This window comes from Leucopleurus acutus, assembly GCF_964270905.1.
Source record: "Leucopleurus acutus genome assembly, chromosome: 7".
Taxonomy (NCBI): Eukaryota; Metazoa; Chordata; class Mammalia; order Artiodactyla; family Delphinidae; genus Leucopleurus; species Leucopleurus acutus.
The window spans coordinates 8,736,847-8,744,957 of record NC_139150.1 but is presented as its reverse complement, the minus strand read 5'-3'; the positions used below and the strand labels follow the sequence as shown (position 1 = coordinate 8,744,957).

Genomic DNA, 8,111 nt, shown 5'->3' with positions numbered 1-8,111 from the left:
TGAGCAGAAGAAAGGAGGCAGCAGAGGTGGCCAGAGAGGCTGAGGAGACAGGAGGAGGAGAAGCACGAGGTCATTGTTTGAGGCTGCTGATGAGTTTCCAGAAAGAGGGACTGGTGAGCCGTGTTGGAGGCTACCGAGAGCTCGGCCACTAGCCTGAGCCTCAGCTGTTAGGCGGTCCTGCTGACCCGAAGTCGGGAGGGGTGTTGCCGTGGGTGGTGGGGAGGAAGCAGCCTGGAGTTCAAGGGCCGAAGCTCTTTGGAAGACTGGGAGAACTGCGGACGTTCTCAGGCCGAGAGAGTGGAGGAGACTGAGGTGCGAGGGGGGTGCCGGCCCTGGGTCTCTGGTGGACGCCTCTTCCTCAGAGGTGGGAGTGGGGGGTCAGGAGAAGACGCGGAAACATTTAGGTTAAAGAAAAGACCCGAAGGAGCCGGAGGCAACTTTCCGCAGTGAAGGAGGTCATGAAGCCGCCCACCTGGCTGTGGGGGGCGGAGGGAGGGGGCGCTTTGGAGAAAGGAAAACAAACCAGCCCCGGGGCCCTCTGCAGGCACTGGGTGCAGGATGCTTGTCTGTGCCATTGGGCGGCTGAGAGGCTGCCCCCGTGCTGGGCGGGCTGGGCATTGCCTCCCTGGCATGCACTCTGAGGCAGGGGTCCCCAGGCAGACCCTCCCATGCTTACCACAGCGTGTATCCAAAGCATGGTGGGAAAGGAGAATAGTGACCAAAGAAGTTGAAGTTAATTCCGGTGATTTTAGGACAGGCTCTGCTACCTGATAGGCTAATGATATCACATATTGATCTATGGGGAAGGTTTTTGACATTTCAAAGAACAGATTCAAATCAGATCTTCTAGCACTATAGTTGGTCTGACCTTGCTGAGCCTTGAGAAACAAGTCTTACCGTCTGGAACATCATGTAAATGGAATTATCCCCCCTACTTTTCACAGCGGCTACTGTTTGGAAAGAGACGTGCTGGGATGGTTTATCCTATTGGCCTGGGATTATGAAGCCCAACATGTGTTCCTGGTAAGTGGGTTCACTGACCCTAGTGACCTGTGCCCTCTTGAGCAGAGAGCCAGGCTGTGGCACCCAGAGGTGCAGCTGGTACGGGTGAGCCGGGTCCTGTTGCAGTCAGAGGAACCTGCTGTCAGCAAGTCTGCAGGGTCGAGGAGGGCAGGGGCTTTCGGGACATCAGGCATCCTCAGTGAGCCACACGCACAGGGTGTTTTAGGGGCTTCCTCTCGCCAGATGAATTAAGCTGTGGGGTTTTCACCACTGGTTCTCGTATCAGGGTTTTTTCCTTTCTTTCTCTCTCTGCCTCCTCCTCGTGCAAGACCACTTGTTGCCACCCTGTTTTGCTGTCATCCTTTTGCTCCTGTTGCTCAGAAGACAAACATTCTGTATCGGCCTCCTAGCAGTTGGGGTGACTTGGGCGACCTCATTTCTCTCAAGCTCAGTCAGGTCCTTGTACCTCCCCACAAGCCCCTCCCCTCTCTCAGTTCAGCTCCCCTCCTCACTTTTGGCTGTCCTTGCTTCAGACCCTTCATCAGAGAGGGCCGGCTCATTGTGTGAGTTACGCTTGGCCCTGGGAGGATGGGTGAAGGAATATGAAGATACAAGGAATCTTATAAGATTCAAGGAATAAGACTTGATCATCGTCTTCAAGAGACTCTATAATCTACTTGCCAACCCCCTGCCTCCCTCTTCCCTCCCCCCCCACACCCCCAATTCTTGTTCCCTGAGATTCTGCCCACCCCATCTGGCACCTCTTCCAAGAATGCTTTTCTGCACTCCCCAACTCACTGGAGCTCTCCTCCTTTTAAACTGTCCTGACACTTGTTTCAACCCCTTCTCATGGCCCTGGCCACGATCCGCATTGCATTGTGCTATTTTGATGTCCCCTGTACTTCCTGCCGTAGCTCCTTGACTAGACTTCAAGCCCTCTTAAGGCAGGGGTTGTGTCTTGCTCATTATTGTATTCTGTGCAGTGCCTTGCTCAATGCCTTATACATAGTAGGTGCTCCATAAATTTTACTAAACTGGAACCAACATGGACTCTCATGGCTCCCAGCATCCATCCCCTTTGCAGCCATGGTCCTCAAGTCTTGAGATACCGTAAGATAATAGGGGAAGAGGCAGCGAGTATTTGCCTAGAAGAATCCTAGGAGATTTTATTCAGGTAGGAGCAGTCACAAAAATGCTAAAAGCTGAAATATTACAATATTTTTCAGATTCTTCTAGTAGCCTTACCCTTCTGTCAACCTATTTTCACAAAGAGGCAGAAGGTAAAGTTTCTGATGCTTTCCTGCCAGGGCCCCAGTCTTCCTTCCTTGATATTGCATGATTAACTACAATACAAGTAATTCATATAGTGTTTAGAAGAAGCAAGTTCCCTGAAACTTACGTATCAGAGGGATTGGTTCCCCTTAGGAGGATGCTGGAAATAACTCTTGGTTTAAAGGTAAGAGCATATGAGAAAACTGAGACTCAGAGATAAGTAATTTCCCTGTGATCACACAGCAAATAAGTGTCAGAGTTGATATTTGACTCTAGGTCAATCTAGTTCTAGAAATGCAGTTCCTCTCCTCTGTCTGTGCTTTTGAGGCTGCTTAGAACTGGATTCCATGAGAGGGGCTGCAGCTGCCCACTTGCTTCCTATGCCCTCTGAGGGACTGCCCGATCTTGCCAATCCCAGGGGATCTGGGCAGAATTGCTCCCTGTCCATGAAGCTGGGAGAGGACTGCCTCTCCCCCATCATCACTAGGGGACCAAAGAGCAGAGGGTCTCCTCCCCACTTCTCAGCAGGAAGATCACAGTTTGCCACCTCATTTCACTTGGGTCCCCTTGAACAGAGGCTGTCAGGTCGTACAGGGCCTCAGGCTTGTCACTGCCACAGAAGCTCGAGCGGTCTGCCATGAACAGGGGCTGTGTGAACCTGCACCCTTCAGCAGGCAAAGACACATGACGGCTTTGTGGGATCTTAGCTGGAGAAGGAGGGAAGCCAGGCTTCACACTTGGAGCAGTGGTTCCTTTGAGGCAGGATGGAAGGAGAGGATGTGTAAGAACTTTACAAGGAGAGAGCTCCTAGGGGGACGCATTTAAAGGGTACCAGAGGCTTGCTGGAACTAAAACACATGGCTTTTGAATTTAAAAATCAATTTAAGAACTGAAATTGGTGGTTTGGAAGGTCAAGTAGAAGAAATGCCTCACAACCCAGAACAATAATAAAAAGAAATGGAAATAATGAATTAAAATGTGAGACACTGTCTATGAGGGAAGGCCTTGGAGACCTTATCCAGGGACCTGCCATGGAGTCATGGGAGTTCCAGAAGGAGAAAAAGGAATAGATGGAGGAGTAATAGGAAAACAATAAAAGAAAATGTCACTGAATTGAAGACAGATTTGATTCTTCAGATTAAATGGATCCATTCATCCCACGCAAAGCCCAACACTTAGACCTACTTTCTAATAAAATTCCTAAACTCCAAGAAGAAAGAGAAAAATCTTAAAGTTTTGTAGGAAGAAAGAACAAGCTGTTTTCAAAGGAGAGAGAATTAGGCTCTCATTGGGCCTTCCATATGCAGCCCTGGAGGCCGGAAGACGGTGGTCTGGGGTCTCCAGACTGTTGGAGAGAGGGGGCCACAACCCTCGCTGAGCCAGCCGAGATGTCGCTCCTGGTCATTGTGAAAGAAAGACATTTCACATGCGTGAGGACATAAAGCATATGTCATCTGGTAGGTGTGCCTGAGGAAAACGCCCATTGAAGTTCTCTAACCAAAGGACAGTTAGAGCAGAGATTCTGGGGTGGGGGACATGGAGAGTGCAGGAAGCAGTGAGCTGTGGTGCACCCTTTAGTGCACAGAGATTAATCTCATTGGATATAGCTACTGTGAGTTAGAATTTTTACTGTGTGTTATTAAGAACTTTTAAAATAGAGGAGAACTGTATTGGAAAACATAAGAGGCTGAAAATAAAAATTCTAAACCATCTCTGTAAAACCCAAGGCTTTGGGAGAAAGAATGGGAGAGTGGGGAAATGAGTGTTCCACTTTTAAGAGACTTAAATAAACATAGGGCAAATAAAACATAAAGGCATTGTTATTTATGTGTATTACAAAAAAGAGAAATAAAGGTTCAATTTTGACTTTTGGGAATCAGAAGGTGTATTGGTTAGGAATAGATTTTGTTGCATGTAGTGGATAACCCCAGAATAACAATGGCTTAAACATATAAGGGTTTATATCATTTCATGAAAAAGTAAAGAGGTTGGTGTGGTGGAATCTAAGTCATCACAGAGCCGCCAGGTTCTATATCTCGCTGTTCTTCCAGCCATAGCAGATTGCCACCTGGCTCAGGATGGCTACTTGAGCTCCAGTCATCACATCTGCATTCCAGAAGCCAGAAGGAGAAAGGGGAGAAGAAGGGTGTGCCCTTTCCCTTTCAGATATTTCTCAGAAGTCTCACACAGCACTAACATTTACATCTCACCGAGTGGAGCTTAGCAGCTCCACTGAGCAGCAAGGGAGCATGGAGTGTGCTTAGCTAAAACTAGTTTTCTTGCTGAAGAAGAAAAGGAGAAAGAAAGAAGTTGGAAATCTCTGCCTCAAAAGATCATCACTAGCAGAATGCAAATAAAAACAATAGTTTTCTTTTTTACCTTTTTAAGTGGCAAAATGTTACAAAGATTGATAAAATCCAATGTTAGCAAGTGATTGGGGGAAATGAGTGCTCCCTTACATTGCTGTTGGGAGTATGAATTGTTCTAACTTTGGGGGAATATAATTGAAAATATTTAATGAGTATTAAATATCCATATCTGTCAACCCAGCAGCAATTCCTGCAGAAATAAAGTGCCAATGCAAAAAGCAGTACAAAGCTGTTTTCTGCGCCACTGTTTGTAGTGGCAAAAAAGTGGAAGGAATGGGAGCCCCCATCAGCCATGTATTAGGCAGTTATTAAAAAGGATCCAGCTCTCTCTACCTTGACATGAGGGAAGCCCATGACACATTGTTAGGTTTAAAAAACAAATTGCAGAATAATGTCTCCAGCAGTGGTTGCAGACTGGTGGCCAGTAATAGTGTGTGCCAGGCGAGTGCCAAGTGCTTTACATTAGTCGCTTCTCACAGTGAACTTACAAAGAAGGGACTATTGGATTGCCTCATTTTGGAGGAGGAATTTGAAGCACAGAGACTAAGTGACTTTCCTAACGGTGACCTAGCCAATAGACACTGGGTCCAGGATGTTACCAGGTCTCCATAATCTGAGCTCTTACTAACTCTGCTACTCTACCCAAGGAGCACTGTCCAGTCTCTCTCTTAGATGCCTTGTATGGCCAGTTCAGTGCTTTCCAAATGTTCAAAATGGAAAGCTTTAAGTGGCATAGTTGGCCGCAGGTCCCATCTGTCCTTATTCTGTTACACCTGTAGCTTCGCCATGACATGATCTGCTGGGCCTCCCAGGCGTTTGAGGGTACGACCTTGGGTTCTGGTCTAGTCCCACTTGTTTACAGGTATTTATGTTGCTTGGCACAAAGGCTTGGAGGAGTGTACTCCTGGCTGCCCACTGTGATTGCCTTGGGTGGGTGGAAGGGGGTTGGCATTTGGGGAGGGTGGTTTCATGGCTTTTTATTTGTACACCCCTCTTAGGTTTGGCTTATAGCAACAAAGATATGTTGCTTTTGTAGTTTAAATAGGAAGTCCGATAAAGTATAATTTAGAATGATGAAATATCAAGAAACAACCCAGATAAATTGCTACACCTTCCTTTTTGTCATTTGTTTCTTTTGAGATTGCCTTTATAAACGTTTGTAAGCAAGGAGACTTGAGTTTTCTTTTTTATAAGACGAAGTTTTGGGAATTCCCTGGCAGTCCAGTGGTTAAGACTCCATGCTTCCTCTGCCGGGGGCCCAGGTTTGATCCCTGGTCGGGGAACTAAGGTCCTGCATGCTGCGTGGCACGGCCAAAAAAAAAAAAGATGAAGGTTTAGGCTGTCAATTGTATTAGCATTGACATCTCATTCTTGAACCACACATAAATAGGCATCAGCAGTGGTCCTCCCTGATCAGGAGAAAGGCTCTGCCCCATCGTAACCTCAGAGTCAGAGATGGGCAGCATGTGGAGTGGGGTTGCTCAGAAAAGGGTTTGTGAGCCGCAGAAGCCGTGGGCCGCTCCTGATGCTGCCTGCGTGACCCTCTCGCTGGAAATCTTGGGGAGGCAGCCGAGCGTGGCCACAGCTGTGACCGTCCAGGGAGGACGAACATAACTCAAGACAAATAGGACGAGTGCTAAGGAGAAGTCTGAGTGCTCTAAAAGCCAGTAGGAGAAGGACACAACAGTCAGGCGTCACAGAAGGGGTCCCAGAGGAAGTGACATTGACAATGAGGCTGGAAAAGGGCAGGAAGGAGCGGGGAGGAGAGAAGGGACGAGGATTGTTCCAGGGAGAGAACCAGCCCCTGAGCACACCTGGCTGTGGGGGACAGTACAGTGGGCGTGGCCACCAGCTGCTCTAGCGCCCTTCTGGCACCTGTTGTAGTCTGCAAGTCTCTCCTTCCTTGGCTGGAAGCCACTTCCAAGCGGCTGGGTTGGGGAGGGGCCTGCAGAGGGATGCACCGCCCCCTCCCCAGGGTAGTGCCTGTGACTCTCAGTGGGTTGGGTACCTCTCAGCCCCCTTCCTTGCCTTACACCAGCTTCCCTCAGTGACCTTGCCTACCGACCCTCTACTGCGAGGACCACGGCCTTGACCACCTGGGATCAGGGCTGGAGGGATTTATGTTAAGGCAAGGCAAGTCCCACCCACTTTTCACTGAGGCCCCTCCTGGGTGGCAGCTTCTACCTGAGCTGAACCTGAGTCCAGAGCGTTGCTGCTTCCCCTGCCCCCACCCCAGGAGTTTGCATCACTTCTCCCTGCATACCCCCCTCCCCAGTCCTGCAGGGGTGCTCTCCTTGAAGTCCCTTTGTGCAGTCCATGTGCCTGGGGGTGCTGATGGGCCGCTTAAGCATCGCCGTCTTGCCCTGAACTTGCCCCTTCCTGTAGTAGGCTGGGGAAGTGGTTCATTCATTTTTACTGAGAACACAGCAGAGTGCTGGGTACTGTGTTGGGAACTGGGAATAAAATAATACTTGAGCACTTACCCCATGCCAGGCGCTGTGATCAACACTCCACAGAGGTGGCCTCAGTTCAGGAACTTAATGCAAATAAAACGCTTAGACAGCCGCCTGGTGCCCATCACCACTCCCGAGTGCCAGCTGGTGCTATTAGTTGTCCTTGCCATAACCACACGAGGGGAGGACAGTCCTGTATCTCCACGCAGAAACTCAAGCTTAGAGGGGCACTTGCCTGCTGTCACATAGGACTCAAACCCGGAGCTCTCCGAGGGTGGATGAGTAGGTGTGACTCTCGCCTTCCAGATCTAGCAGGGACATGCCCGGCAAGAGCACTTTCTTGTCAGAGTGACAGGTGCTACAGTGGGCTGAGTGAGGGCACACAGAAGAGGGGCCAAAGGATGGGGGAGAGGGGAAGACTATTCCAGGCAGAGTCCTCGCTGAGATCAACGTCACTTCCTCATCACCCGTGGGATGTCTGTTTCCTCTGGACTTTGGCGAGGAGGCTCCAGTTTGGTGGTCTGTGCACGTGCTCAGTTAGCGGTTAATCGTTTGAGGGCCCGGATATGGCTGCCCCTCCCAGCCAGACTCCTGGGACCTCGTCCTCCAGGCACTCCCATTGGGGAAGACCCCTCCACCTCCAACCACTGTGTGACCTGAGGTCCTGTCACTCTGAACCCCCAAACTTCTTGGGGACACACGTGCAGATGGCCTGGGTTATGGCTCTGTGTTGCCCACCCCGCCTCTCACTCCATTTCTGTGAGTACCTTCAGCTGCCCCGTAGAACTGCTCCGTTGCAGTTAACACAAAGGAATGAAATGTCATCATAGAACTGTGATTGGAGATCCAAGCTAAATAAATCCCACCATGACCATGCTACCCCAACAAATCAAACTGTTGCGCATTTCCTCTCTAGTCCCTGTCCACAGGGCAGATAGGTTTTTATACAGTTGTTGTGTGTCTTGCCGCTTTTTTATTGCTACCTTGAGGGGATTGGAAATGAGATTGATCATTT

At 49.4% G+C, this 8,111-nt stretch overlaps 1 protein-coding gene across 1 annotated transcript in view; it reads left to right on the top strand.

Annotated features, from left to right (window-relative positions):
• Window positions 1–958: 958 nt before the first annotated feature.
• The window catches only part of RALGPS1 (Ral GEF with PH domain and SH3 binding motif 1), a gene marked incomplete at its 3' end in the record, with an annotated part of 264,029 nt that continues 256,876 nt past the window's right edge, over window positions 959–8,111 (top strand). The window contains exon 1 of the mRNA XM_082842036.1: window positions 959–1,023. The remainder of the gene's footprint in view (window positions 1,024–8,111) is intronic.